The sequence below is a fragment of the Culex pipiens genome, chromosome 3 (genome assembly GCF_016801865.2).
Source record: "Culex pipiens pallens isolate TS chromosome 3, TS_CPP_V2, whole genome shotgun sequence".
NCBI classification, from domain to species: domain Eukaryota; kingdom Metazoa; phylum Arthropoda; class Insecta; order Diptera; family Culicidae; genus Culex; species Culex pipiens.
Window position 1 is genome coordinate 7013493 of NC_068939.1, and position 15227 is coordinate 7028719.

Sequence of the window (15227 nt, forward strand, 5' to 3'; positions counted from 1 at the left end):
AAGCTTCGCTCAAAGTACCTCTCGCCAAACCTCCCCCCGCCGTCCAAAAGAGCCACGAAGGGCCAAGTAGTAGCAACCCCACCCCCACTCTACCCTATTGCACCTCCTGCTCTCCCTCAGGTAGGGCAACCAGCAACGTCAAGTTTTTCGCACAGCTGGCTTTGGCGCATGGTCCAACCAAGGGGAGGGGGATGCCAGGGGGGAAGGTGAAGAACCAGCAACGATGACGTCGTTCACCGACGACGAGGACGAACGCGGGGAAGTTTCGCACCGCATTCGCCTGCCGGAGTTCGGTTCGCTCAGTTCATGCAGACAGTTGGCCGCGGCCAGACCGAGGATAGCAACCCGCCGCAACACGCGATTCCGCCGACGGCGCAGAAGAAGAAGTTGAAGTAGAAGTCATCAATCCGGTGTGCGAATCGGTTTCGAAGAGCAGCAGCGCGCGGCACTTCCGGCGTTTTTTTTTGGTTTTGTGGCGTCGCGTGTGCCACGCGGTGGCCCTTGTCGGTGGCCTCGCGGAAATTGAATTACTACCAACCGGTGAAGGACGCCTACTGCGCCAACTGGAACAAGGGGCGGTGATGACATAGACGCCCTTGTTTGCCGAAGCGGCGCGCGCTTGGCCTACCAGGATCTGCTGCTGCCAAACTCAGATGGTTTCAAACTCTGTGGTCGTCTTGTGGTGCGGATAGCCCTACTCAGTGTCCTTTCTACGTCAAGTGCGATTATGTAAAGAAGAAGAAGAAGTTGAAGAAGTGGAAGATTTGCATTGGATTGCTGGTTGGATGGGATGAAGCAGTAGTTGTGACAGCGCGTCGCTCATCAGCTGTGCGAGAGAGAACAAAAGGAGAAACAGTGCGTCGTCGTGGTCGGCGGTGTGTCAGTGTGAGTGAGTGTGCGTCTTTCGCATTGTTTTCTTCAACTTTTGAACGAGCATTTCCAAAACTTTCGAGTCACCGGAATCTACCGCGTAAAAAAGGCTTATTATGTAATGAAAAATTTATACCTCAAAATATGCTTCGATAGAGGAAAAGACTGGCGTACACAAGTGCAGATAGCAAAGTGTTTCCAACCACTTTTCCACCTTTTTACCCTTTCCTTTTCCCAACCAAAAAAAAAATCGTTTGTTAATGGCACACATGCGATACATACAGTAGTAGTAGCAGCAGTAGCAGAATCAGCAAGGGGCAAAACGGATGGATACAAAACGGCCTCCAACGGTTCTTAAAAGAGTCGTCGTCGTCGCCGTTCAAAGATTCTGGTGCAGGATCGTACGTGTTTCGTGTTCAGACGACAATGACGACGGAAATCCTCGGCAGAAGGGGGCAAAAAAAAACTTGCCGAAAAAATATTTGGCGCTTGGCCAGGTTTAATCGAAGGAACCTAAGAGCACTACCACACTACCATTACTGTGAGGCGAGAAAGCCCCAAGGAAAATCAATCTATCGTGCACAGCATTGAGAGAGGGGGAACCGTCCAACACCCCCCCCCCCCCTTCCTATCGTGAATGTGTGATTTTATGTACATAGGTAACCTCACCCTAGACCCCAGTACCCCAACCTCCCCTCCCAATTGGACACCTCTCATTGCTTCTAGAAAAGCACACGAAAATCCTGCCCCAGGAGAGTAATTGCGAGGTTCTGTGTTCTGTTCTGGTGGTGGAAAGCCGGAAAAAAACACGAGGGAAACGAACAACGAAAAATACTCACAACTCACAACAACTGTGTGTTTAAAACTTGAAAAGAGTGCGCAAAATCGACTAGTGTCAAGTTTTGTGTTATTTTTTCTGCCTTCGTCATGGTACGAGAAATAGTTTGTTGTTCGTTGATGGGTTGATGGTTTCAGCCCTGAAAGCCTCAAAAAGAACAACAACAACAGCGAAAAAATAAGTTGATTAACTCGTAATCGCGCGTTGGTGACTAAATCTTGAAGGAAAAGTTTTAAATTCAGGCCGTCAGAGCTTGGTGAATACCTTTTCAAACCGAAGATTGGGATGCCGCTCTAAACCACGGCTATTAAACACCGGTGCAATGGTTATGCCAAGGTGGAGGAAGGATATAGTTACCTCAATGCCTCAGTTGTAGGACGAGGAGACGGATAGTTTTATGAGGCCGACAGTGCTATAAGATAGTTCTGCTGGAAGGGAATAAAACCAGGGGAGATAATTTTTATGTGCAAAATATAGAGACATTCCGGTTTTTACGAAGCGAAATGACTTCATAGGCTGAGAGGTTCTACAGTAGAATATAAGTCCTAAATTCAAATATTTTCAATTTAATGTCGATGGAAAAGAAAGAGAAGACATAAGGAAAAAAAATGTGTTGAAAACTATTGCAGCAGAACACAACTTAATGTTTAGTTTAAATTCAAATTTCCCAAAAAATACATAAACAAATTCAATGTTCATCGACTTCGTTCTAGTCAGTAAATCTAGTGAGGAAATATGAGTAAAAAAAAACCATTTGATATTTTAAGGATTTTGCAAGGGGTTGATTGTCTCACTGGCATTTTGATTTCCAATAAAATCAAAAAAGCAGTCTTTAACGGTTTAACTAATGCGTCCAATTTCCCGTCCCGGAAAAAAAATCGGAAGTATAAATTTTCTTAATTTTTGGGATTCAATTTTTTCAAATGCTCTAGAAAAAAAGGAAGAAATTCAATTTAATATCAGGATATATTTCTGATAAAATTATTTTTTGAAGCAACTGGAAATAGACCTTAATGAAAATAAACTATTACAATTCAGGTAAACTTTTTAAAGAATGATTGGATATGGAATAATGAATATTTAAACCCTTTGCCGCCTAAGAAAAATTGAGATTGTTTACGTTTTTGTTAACCATGATCAAATTAGATGAAAATTGAATTGGTTTCATTAAAAATTTTAAAAATGGTTTTGTAAGAAGAATTACTTCAATTCGTTAAAAAAAACAATTTAAAGTAAAAGAATTATGGAGCACTGGTGCAACAATGGGTGTTAGAGGGTTTAACATGAAAAAAATTGGGAGAGTGGTAGTGGCATGATGACAATTTATTGCATAATTTAAATCATGTTTAAACCATTAAAAATAATTGAAAACTACTTTGCAATGCAATGCAAACATAGTTTTAAAATTTGCTTCAAAAATGTGAAAACAATGAGTGGTTTGAAGTAAAACAAACACAAGAAGTTTGATTTCATGGAAAAACTAAAAAGTTTAACAAATTTGTTCAAGAGCTGAAACTAGTATAACTTGGTTTAGAAAAGTTATTTGCTATGAATCGAAAAATTAAAAATTGAAATTGAATGATTTTATTAGTTTTAACCTAATGTGACAAACCATACTCTATCAAACTCATCACAGAAGCAAGTTTTAAAGAAATTTTAGGATTGTGGAGTATGGATTCATTTTACGTACTGTCCAAACACTTTGATGAAAAAATACTTCTCAACAAAAATACCAGAGATCATTTTTTGATGTACTATATGAATTGAGCTAAAAAATATACATTTTTTAGTAGTTGTATGATTTTTTACATGCAGTCAAGCTATTAGTTGATCATTACACTTATTTTAACCATTAAAGACGCTGTCCTATTCAATTTTAATGCAAATATGATTCAGATCCGAGATTAGAACAAATTCAATAAATTTCAATTCCCCGGGAATTCCCGGGATTACCCGGGAAATTAGTTGAAAATTTCCCGTCTCCCGGGAAATTTGTACCCCGGGAAATAGGACGCTCTAGGTTTAACGAACTGTCAGTTTTCTTTTACTTTTTCCACTACGACCGTTGCAAATGTTTTTCAAAGTTAATGTCGCCCCTCTTTTTAAAATCGGCCCAAAAAATCTGAGAGCACCAAAAAATTTAAAAAGTTCATGAAATTGTACACAACCTGAAATAAATTTTCCTGCGTTGAAAACCATATTAAGCATGTTTTGAACTCGAATAAAAGTATTTTGATTTTTTTTTGTAAAATACATTTAAAAACTCATTTTTTTTTTCAATGGTCTGTAATTATGCTCGTAGTTAATTTTTTAATTTATAATTTATTTATTTGTTTGCAGGTCGCCCCGGGGGGTTGCCCTAGAAAAGTTCTGTGAAAATAATCGAAAATTTTCTGATCGGATTGGTTGCGATTAGGACAATTAAAAAAAAAGTACACGGATTTTTAAATTTAAAATTAAAAAAAAATTATTTTGATTTTTTTTCTAGTGGACATAAGTGCCAAAATTTTAGCTATTGGGTATGAAAGACGTTATGTTTTTTTCCAAGCTACATTGTTTTGAAAATAGTGATTTTTGGAAAGTATCGGAAATTCCCTCGAAAAAGCTTTAAAAAATATTTTTGGATTATATTAAACATTAGCAATTTTCAGGTTAAAATTTTCTGAAATATTGACTGGTGCATCCATCCTGGAAATTCCCGGGATTTTTTACAAAACCGGGAATTCTCCTCCTATGAAAACATGGTGTCCCCCATGTTAGATTGTTGTTCCGGATGAAGGTCTAATCCAGCTACTCCAAACAGATGTGGAGGGTTGTGGAGGTATACGGAGGTGAAGCGTCCTAAAAATGCATATGCTATTTTAGATTTTTAAAGAAATTGTTAAGGATTTTCTAGTCAAATCATAAAATATTAATTATTTAACTTGAATCACATTGAATTATAAAACTTTGGTGCATTTAAAAATTTATAATCTTGTGTGTATTTATACAAAGTGTCCAACCTCGTCCATCTTTGGAAAAAATAAATTTGAAAAGCTGAGAAAATTCTCAACAGTTTCCGTTAATCCGAACTTTGTTGGCAGTGATAAGCCTGCAAAAATCATAATTACGAAAAATGAGTTTTTCTAGCTTCTACACATTCGGCCATCAATTTTCAATCGTTCATATCTTTGAAACTCTTGATACGATTTTTTTTTTTTTTTCAAAAGCGGTTGGGTAACTTTTCGAAACTTCCTGAAAATTGAAAAAAAAACTGATTTTTGACTTTATTTAAAAATTGGAGGAAGGACATCTTCCAAAAATCATTTTAAGATGTAAAATTAAACTCTATTTTTTTATAAATGGTGTCCAACATCGTTAAAAAAAAAGCATTTATTTAAAAAGCTGAAAAAATCGATTTTTTGACGATTTTTTTAGTAGTTTTATATAATCGTACACATCGCAATGACATTTGGTTTGTTTCACTACAATGGGTTTAGAATGGATTTTAAAACAGTTTTGAAAAACTAACATTGTGGCTTTTCATGAGATATTTTTTTTTGCAATTCCGCTATGAAACTGTCAACTTTTCCTGTTCTTCGGGAGAGATGAAACGGCCTACAAAAAAAAAAAAACAGTGCTGAAATGTAGTACTTTTCAGCACTGTTTTGAAATGTATCAACTAGAGAAAAAGAATGTATTTCCATCGGAACCTAATTATGGCATATTTACTTCTAAAAATAATTTTCATCGAATATCAAGTGGAAATCAGTTTTAAAGTAAACAAGCAAGCAATAATGGTAATAAATTATGTGACAAGAAACTGGAGAATTTTCACCATTTCCTAATAAATTTTCACTAGATTCACGTTTTTACATATTTTTAAAGGTAAAATAACTCAAAAAAGAGGTAATATTCAACATCCACAGTAGAAAGCCGTAAAAATAGCTCTACCAAAATTAAATGGAAGAATAAACCTTTCGCGGGTGAACCACCACGAAATTGTGTTCATTTGTTAATTAAAACAGTTTATCCTATTGAGTGGCTTATATAGCCAAATGCCCATCTCATAATAATCCAACTTTGGTGGCCGATACGGCCAAGGCGCTGTTCGATATGTCAAAGGTCTTGGGTTCGAGTCTAGATGTCGGCACTTTTTTTTGGTTTATGAAATTTTTTTAAATTGAACTCATGAAAAAAACGCTCTAGGCAATCTCGGAATTTATCATCTGTGTCCGTTCACAGATTCTTTATACTATCAGGTCGTGTTCTTTATTCTGTCGGATGGCGTTGCCCAACTGTGAGTGAACCAATCAAATTTTCAACCTTCCAAAATTCAATTTTTTTTTCTGTGTTGTTTTGTCAATTCACCTTTCAAAACAAACGTGTGTGATGTGTGGGCAGAAATGTATTTCAAGCTTGTTTTAAACCGTTGTTCATAGAAATTTACATATCGCTATGGGACCATTAATAAACCACGTGGACACTTTTTTGAGAATCTGTTACCCCCCCCCCCCTCGTGGACAATTGTCCATACAAAAAAAAACTTTTTTGTATGGATCGTGGACAATCGCCATACCCCCCCCCCCCTAAAGTGTCCACGTGGTTTATGGATGGTCCCTATGTTATAAAAAAGATTATAGAAAAAAATTAAATCTAGCAAGAAAAATCTCCGAATGAGAAATCTAGACAATTATGTATGTTATCTCCTTATTTGATGCTTAAAATCTTTTTTAATCAGCTTTTGATCATAAATTATTATATTTTTAAGAAACTGCTTATGTGGATGAGTGAATAAAAATATAAATAAAGAGTAGTATTCAGCAATTCCCCACGAAAACAGCATGATTCGATAAAAAAGTTCTCCGATCGGGCTCCAAATTTTTCTGGGGGTTCCTTGGTCGAAATAATAAGACCCGTATTTTTTTAATTGGCCGTAAGAGTGACCTACGCCGTGTTAGGGTGGTCCAAAAAATGGAAAATTCGTCATTTTTCGCAAAAAACACTTTTTTCAAAAAATCATATCTCCGCGACATTTCATCTGATTTTAAGCTGTCTAAGACGCAAAAGAAAGGTGATTAGTTTGGCTATTTAGGAAAAATAGGAAGAAGTTTCAAAAATCTAGCCTAACATTTGAAAAAATTGTATGAAAACTTAAAATGCTGTTTTGAAGGTCTCGGGACCAAAGAGCTTATGTATGAACATATTTTTATCGGATTTCTCGGAAAATTTCACATAATATATCAAAAAACGGTGGAGTAATGTTTTCGATACTCTGAGATACGATTTTCTGAAAATAAAAACTGGGTTTTTCGACGCGCCACGCGCAGAAATAGAAAATTTACGAAAACGGGAAAAAATCGACTTTTTTCACTAAAACTGCGATAACTTTAAAATTTCAGCGATGACCTATACATGTTAGGGTACCAAAAGTTGCATATCTCAATTACAAAAATTTTGATATCCTGAATGACGAAAATTGCCATTTTTTTGACCACCCTAACACGGCGTAGGTCACCCTTATGGCCAAACAAAAAAATACTAAAAATATTATTTCGGCCAAGGAACCCCCAGAAAAAATTGGAGCCCGATCGGCGAACTTTTTTTCGAATCATGCTGTTTTCGTGGGGAATTGCTGTATTACCGTTTAGCTCAGTAACGTGAATAAAATTTAGCTTTATCGCAAGCAGCAGTTCAAAAACATGTTTGATGTTTTTCAAATATCTAAATCGTGACCAAGCATGTTGTTCCGTTTCCTGACATTTGATTTTTTTCAACCTTTTGACACGAATTGTCACTCTAAAAACCCTGACAGATAAACCAAAACTCCACTTATCTCGTCAATCTCCGGAGTTTGATTGTTCTGCCTGCCAGCGCTCCACTTTAGTAACACTGTCAAAGCAAAAAGCCATGCTTTATCTTTATGCCAGTGGAACCAAAACCGAACGAACACAGAACAGAACCAACACCACGGCCAGTTATTATTCAAATCGATCTCCTGATGGCAGGGCCAGTGTTCACTGCTGCCGAAACGACATGTCCCCAGCACCAGCACAGGATATTTACCTCTACATAAGCACAAACAGCATGGCAGCAGTAGCAGCAGCAAGGTGTCAAAAGGCACAAAGATATCAACCCCGAAAAGCTAACTAACCTCCTCGTCCCAATCCACCCTCTTGCCTCACCTTTGTCGAGAATATTCACGTGAAAGAACGTGAACCGACGAACGTGTCACATGCCAGAGTGGCACCTCCCCCCGAATGGACCCCCCCCCCTCCCTCTTGGTCTCTTGGTAGTCGGATGGAAAATTGCTAGAAAACGAGCCAAAAGAAATGAACGACAAAAGTGCCATAGCCAGAATGAGAGAGCAAGCGAACCCAGCGCAGTAGTGTCGACATATTATTGGGAAAATTTGTCAATACTAAAGAGCCCAACGACAACGGCATGTCCCCCAACCCCACGAATCATTTTACTACCCACAGCAACGGTTTTTTTTCCTTCATGAGTCGATGGCCACAACGCGCCATGGAACGAACCTCATCGGAGAACCACACGCCAGAGGAAATGAGTTCATCATATATGTGGTGATAATTTTTCCGCCCTCCCCTATTTGGCGTGTCCCACCTTCTTGTCACGGCCAACCCACCAACTCGACTCGACTCTACTCAACCCGAATCACACAGCTGTTTCCGTCCTTCCTTCCTTCCGGCGGCTTCCCACCGTGTGCCTCAAGTCGATTCCAGCGAGTCAGCAAGCGCTGCTGTGTCGCAATTATTTGTTGATGTTGTTGGCGTTAGGCTGGTTCGATGGAAAGGAACTTGATTAATTAGCGTTTTCACGGAACGGGAGTCTATCGTCAAAATGCGATAAACTTCACTAAAACTAGCGTAAAAATAGCTTGTTTCTGGAATCGGAGATTTTTTTCTGGAAGCCGGGCGGATTTGACCAAACCAGCAACAAATTCTACTGGTTTAGTAAAATTTGTAGCTGATTGGGGGAGTAAAATTAAATGGATAGCCGTCGGATTCAAAGATTAACCAGGAGTTTTTATGCTGATTTTAGGAGCCAATGCGCAATGGTTTAATTTTCTATAAGCTTCTTCAATTCAATTTATTCTGAAATATCAAAAAAATATATTCAAAAGCGGAACCTAAGATGCCTTAGTGTTTTCGGCGAAGTTGTACAATAAAACGAATTTTGCTGTCTTTTACAAAATATTTAATTAAGAAAATAAAAAAAAATGCATAAAATATCAACTCTCCATTCTTTGAGGCTCATTTTCTCACATTTTTGAAATCTTTTGAACAGATAGGCCCTGAAGAAAAACCTTGGTAGCATTAGAATGGAAAAAGTGCTTTAAAGCTATTCTAGTGGAATATTTAACCGATTTTGAAAAGAGCGTGTTATTCTTTGCAATTAATATGAGATTTTTTATGTTAAATTGAAACTCCGAGCAGGGATGCCAGATACACAGATTTGTCTGTGTTTCACAGACATTTGAGCTCGTGTCAGACATTTTTTGAGGTATACAGACTTTTTAAAAACTTCATTAAATTGTTATTTTGTTAAAATATCAATCGAAACTTATTTCGTTAGTATTCAAATGCTTAAAAACACAATTTTTGATAGATTTTTATGACTGTAAATTGATTTATTTGAATTTTAGACAAAGACACAGACATACACAGACTTTTTCACAGACATTTTAAAAAATCATCTGGCATCCCTGACTCCGAGGGAAGATGTAAATTATATAAAAATAAGCAGGATTGCATAGAAATTTTTTGTCAATTCTTTGGCAATGACAGAGGAATAAGATATCTGAGTTTAAAAATGTATGTTTATTCTTGATAATTTGGTTGTTACACCTTCACCAATAAGAAGATTACAGCTGCCAGAAATAAATGAATTTACACCAACAACAACAACACCTAATCTGGCTGCTAAATTAGTAATATTCCTTACAAAAAAAATTTTTTTTTTTTTGAGAAAATACTCAAAATTACAGTTTTTGAAACACTGATTCAAATAATTTGTCCCAAAATGAGGGATTTTTGAAAATTTAAACAAAGATTTTAAGTTTCTGGCATAAAGGTGTCAACTGATTGCAAAGTTACACTCATCATTTAGAAAAAATGACATAAACTGAAAAAAATGCCACGGCCTTAATTGATTTAAAAATAATTGATTATGAAAATGAATCATTCAAAATATGAAAAATTGAAAAAAACGACTAATTTCAAGTCTGAACCAGCCTACGCACATGTTTTGAAAAAGCAGTGTACTGCTGTTGAGGCGCCACGGAGTATATCGTTTCACCAGTTTTCACTCTGCCACCAGCCAGCATGTTCCACCACCACAACACAACAGCACCCAAACGGCATGGCATGGCAAAAAGTGCTTCCATAGTGCTACTATTAGTGCACACGGTCAAATCGACAACGACGACGACGGCTAACAAACGACTGTCGGTCTCGACTCTGGAACTGCGACGACTCTCCGGCATCTCGTTTTGTCTATTTTGCAACTCTCTAAAATTGAGCATAATTCCACGACAGCAGGCAGGCAAACCCGGTGTGGAATTGCATTCAATATTTAAACATTTTATATGCACATTTCCCTTCGTCCCGTTCGTTTTGGGTGGAGGAAAAACTGGGGTGGGTGTGAGCCGTCATTTCGTGCACCACTTTTTTCATTTCGTTTTCCGTTTTTGCACGGCGATTGTTCCTTTTTTTTATGCTCTTTGTTCGACACTTCCGAAAAAGCTTTATGAGTGATACACGAGAATACACAAATATAAACGGTGTGATATGAAATTGTAATGAACTTCCTTTTCGTGTTATTTTTTGTTCCCATTGGTTTGATTTCCGTCCTCAAACCGCCAATCCAATTTCCTCCCACTTTTTAAGGGTTTTAAGAGCCACAATTTTGCAACCAAGCGATAGTGAAAGTCTATTCTGGGTGGTGCCGGGGATGCTTTTTTATTAAATTTTAAAAATTTACTCCACCAACCTGTCCAGATCGATTTGAATTTGGCGCGCAAACACACTCAAACCGAATAAAAAGGAATTTTATTATGGCTTTTACTGCTGCAGAGAATCCTTTCCTTTTGGGTTGGCCTCATTGACTGTTCTTGATTCATTCGCGCGAGAGGCTGCTGCATTATGGCCAAGGGATGGGATGGGAGCGGAGATTTGGGGCTGTGAATGATTCAGAAACTCACTTTTGCTGCCTGCTGCATATTCAAATGAGTGTTTTTTTAGCAGACAAATAAGAGTCGATAGGTTGAGAAATAAGATGAAAATACTAACACGTTTTGCAAAACAAAATAAAGAAAAATATCTTTTTTTATTTTATCGGAATTCCATTAAAAAAAATTGTAAGTGGTATGTTACACATGACCAACATGACAAAGAGCATTGGACAGAGCTCTTGAAATTTAATCAATGTTCAGTCAAGATAAAATCGGCATTTTCAGTTTGTGGCCAACTCTGGCCAAAATACCAATATTTATGTCCTGTTTCATAAACCATAAAGTTGATGCTCATATTGCACAAACTACAGTCGTCATCCCAGAATGATGTTTGTGACCTTGACGGGGATGAACATTCAATTCACATGTCTCCTTCATAAAAACAAGAATCTAATTTGTCCCAAAAAAGGTTCCATCAAAACATCCTGCCTTCAAAAGGCTTTCAAATTTCACCACAGTTTATGCAATTGCAGCTGATCTTGGCTATTTTTAAACTCTCATAAAACCGGAGTCCCTTTTTCCGAGAGGATAAACCGCAGCTTCGGCTCGGGACGCAGTACAAAATTGAAAAATTGTGTAAGAAAAAGCAAGCCAGCACGGCTGGGATCTATTGCAAAACGTGAAAATAAAATAAAATGTGAACACGAGAGAATATTTCAGTCGCCACAAAAGTGATTTAGTGATATCTTGGCCAGCCGAAGGCGCATAAAAGCATTACAGTTGGGGACAATTTCGAGTTTGAATAAAAAAAAATAAATTAATAAAATAAAAAAAAACAAAAATACAAACATTTTTAAAATTATTAAAATTTTTAAAATTCTTAAAATTCTTAAAATTCTTAAAATTCTTAAAATTCTTAAAATTCTTAAAATTCTTAAAATTCTTAAAATTCTTAAAATTCTTAAAATTCTTAAAATTCTTAAAATTCTTAAAATTCTTAAAATTCTTAAAATTCTTAAAATTCTTAAAATTCTTAAAATTCTTAAAATTCTTAAAATTCTTAAAATTCTTAAAATTCTTAAAATTCTTAAAATTCTTAAAATTCTTAAAATTCTTAAAATTCTTAAAATTCTTAAAATTCTTAAAATTCTTAAAATTCTTAAAATTCTTAAAATTCTTAAAATTCTTAAAATTCTTAAAATTCTTAAAATTCTTAAAATTCTTAAAATTCTTAAAATTCTTAAAATTCTTAAAATTCTTAAAATTCTTAAAATTCTTAAAATTCTTAAAATTCTTAAAATTCTTAACATTCTTAAAATTCTTAAAATTCTTAAAATTCTTAAAATTCTTAAAATTCTTAAAATTCTTAAAATTCTTAAAATTCTTAAAATTCTTAAAATTCTTAAAATTCTTAAAATTCTTAAAATTCTTAAAATTCTTAAAATTCTTAAAATTCTTAAAATTCTTAAAATTCTTAAAATTCTTAAAATTCTTAAAATTTTTAAAATTCTTAAAATTCTTAAAATTCTTAAAATTCTTAAAATTCTTAAAATTCTTAAAATTCTTAAAATTCTTAAAATTCTTAAAATTCTTAAAATTCTTAAAATTCTTAAAATTCTTAAAATTCTTAAAATTCTCAAAATTCTTAAAATTCTTAAAATTCTTAAAATTCTTAAAATTCTTAAAATTCTTAAAATTCTTAAAATTCTTAAAATTCTTAAAATTCTTAAAATTCTTAAAATTCTTAAAATTCTTAAAATTCTTAAAATTCTTAAAATTCTTAAAATTCTTAAAATTCTTAAAATTCTTAAAATTCTTAAAATTCTTAAAATTCTTAAAATTCTTAAAATTCTTAAATTCTTCAAATTCTTCAAATTCTTCAAATTCTTCAAATTCTTCAAATTCTTCAAATTCTTCAAATTCTTCAAATTCTTCAAATTCTTCAAATTCTTCAAATTCTTCAAATTCTTCAAATTCTTCAAATTCTTCAAATTCTTCAAATTCTTCAAATTCTTCAAATTCTTCAAATTCTTCAAATTCTTCAAATTCTTCAAATTCTTCAAATTCTTCAAATTCTTCAAATTCTTCAAATTCTTCAAATTCTTCAAATTCTTCAAATTCTTCAAATTCTTCAAATTCTTAAAATTCTTAAAACTCTTAAATTCTTAAAACTCGAATTCAATTCTATTCAATTTTTAAAAATTTTACCATTTTTTAAAAAAAATGTTAAAAAAAGACAATATTGTAAACGTTTGTAAAAGTTTGTTAAAAAATTATAAAAAGTTGTAAAAAGTTGTTAAAAATTTAAGTTTTTTTTTAAATTGTAATAATTTGTATAAATTTTTTCAAATTTGTTAAAATTTGATGAAATTGGTTAAAATTTGTTCCAATATGTTAAAATTAGTAAAAAATTGTAGAAAATTTTAAAAAATTGGAAAAATCTGTAAAAATTTGTAAAAATTTGTTAAATTTTACAAAAGTTAAAAAAAAAATTGTAAAAATTTGGTAAATTTTATAATTTTTTTTTAAATTCATGAAAAATTTTAATTACAGAACGATGCAAAATGAAGACTCGTTTGAAAATATGTTTTTCTTGGTACCCAGCTATGGGAGAAAATCATGGCAACGTCCAGCAAACAAAAACAAACTAATGTCAAATACCCTTCAAACCTTCGTTTCGCAAAGAAAAATGTCTATGCAAGCCATGAGATAGTGATAATATTGACAACCGGAAGAGATTTTTAAAGCAAACAGAATCCAAGGGACCGTCGAGGAAGAGATCCTTCAAGCAAGAGAAAATATCGAGGAATAAAGCCAATCGAAGTATGCAGTTTGAAGGGACTGAAGAGTTCATCGATAGATGGAGCAATATTGATATCGAGAAGATCGACAGCCAGAGAGTCGACTGTAAAAACAAAACATTAACATTCCAATTTTTTTTTTGCTTTGTGTTAAAAAATGTAAAAATATCGTAGTAAATTGGATGAAATGATTGTTTTTGAATATTTAAAAAAAAATTATAAAAATCTTAAAGCTATTATTAAAACGTTGAAAAAAAATTTAACTCAAATTTATAACTTGTTTATTTGGAATGGATTTCTTACAGTATTAGTCATTCTAATGAATATTTTTTATGTTTTGTTGCTTTATTTTTTTAGAAAGTCAAGGATAAAGTTCAATGCTTCGAATCTTTTTCATTTTAATTCAATTCTAGGTTTTTTTTAATAAATCAAGCGAAATACTATTCTAATAACTTTAAAAATCTTAAATGCTTCAAACTTCCGTCCCCAACTGTAGCATCATCCTCACACAAAGTCCTAGCACGGGCAGCCAAGCCAGCCAAGTCCGGCATAGCATGCGGCGTCTCTCAAATCCACCCAAAGTAGGCTGCTGCTGCAAAACGACAAACTGCCGCCGCCACCCCACCGACGTGGGGAGTCGGCGGCACGGCAGGACACGGGGAAAATAAAATGCGAGTAGGCTTTGGGTTTTGGTCTTTGGGTCCGTTTGTGTGACTTGGCCAGGGCCTGATCGCGCGCGCGACAGAACAGAGCCGCATAGAAGCCCACTTTGCGACGCGAGGGGAGGAGGGTCATCCAAAGCCTACTGAAAGAGGGTGGGAAAGTTTGGTGGAGTAAGGTTGAGGGGGGAGGTGTTCTTAGCAACGAGCAAGTTTTCCGGTCCAAGTGAGGGGGGAAATGTGAGTGTGTGGAAAACAGGCAAAAATTCAGAGCGAAAAAACGACTGCAGTACATTAATTTTGTTAGCAGGAATTATTGTTTTAAATCGCGCGGAAAGTTTTTCTTTTTTGTTTCAGTTTTTTTTCTTTGCTAGCGTTGGAATTGCACGTAATTAGAGCTTAATGGGGGTTTGCGGGAGGGTGAGGATTAAGGGCGGTGGGGTGAAAGTTAACCCCACGAGAACTTTAATGAGCTTGTGCTTGGCGGAAGGAAGTGCTTTGGCTTGCTTTGATCGGTGACCTGATTACTGGAAAAAGAATCATCTTTAGCATTTGACTAAACATACTTCATTTTACCGTGGAAAATGAGCCCTTAATCAGTGTTTTAAGGTTCACCAAATGTGCCATAAATTCCCCTTTAAATCACACTTCAACAACTCAACAGTCGTTTTATCTTGCCTCAATGCTCATCAACAATTTCGCCGTCCCATTTATCAAACAGAGAGAGACAGAGAGCAACATAAATAAATATAAAATAAAACCAATTTGTGGGTGGATTTTTACTACAAATCTGGTTCCACCCACTCGTAAACAATGTGTCCAAAGTCCCAAATTGAAGGCTTCTGTGAAAGGGAGCTCTGGTGCACTTGTCGACAGGCGAAAAATAA

General features: G+C 35.0%; 1 protein-coding gene across 11 annotated transcripts in view; it reads left to right on the top strand.

Moving 5' to 3' along the window:
• The first annotated feature begins 328 nt into the window (after nucleotides 1–328).
• The window catches only part of LOC120419748 (potassium voltage-gated channel subfamily H member 6-like), a 232904-nt gene continuing 218005 nt past the window's right edge, over nucleotides 329–15227 (top strand). For 5 of the 11 annotated variants that reach the window (XM_039582553.2, XM_039582558.2, XM_039582554.2 and 2 more), the window contains exon 1: nucleotides 330–885. The gene's annotated coding sequence lies outside the window, so the exon portion shown is untranslated. Of the gene's footprint in view, nucleotides 886–15227 lie in introns of all 11 variants that reach the window. The other 6 variants (XM_039582559.2, XM_039582560.2, XM_039582562.2 and 3 more) reach the window with 3 other exon arrangements.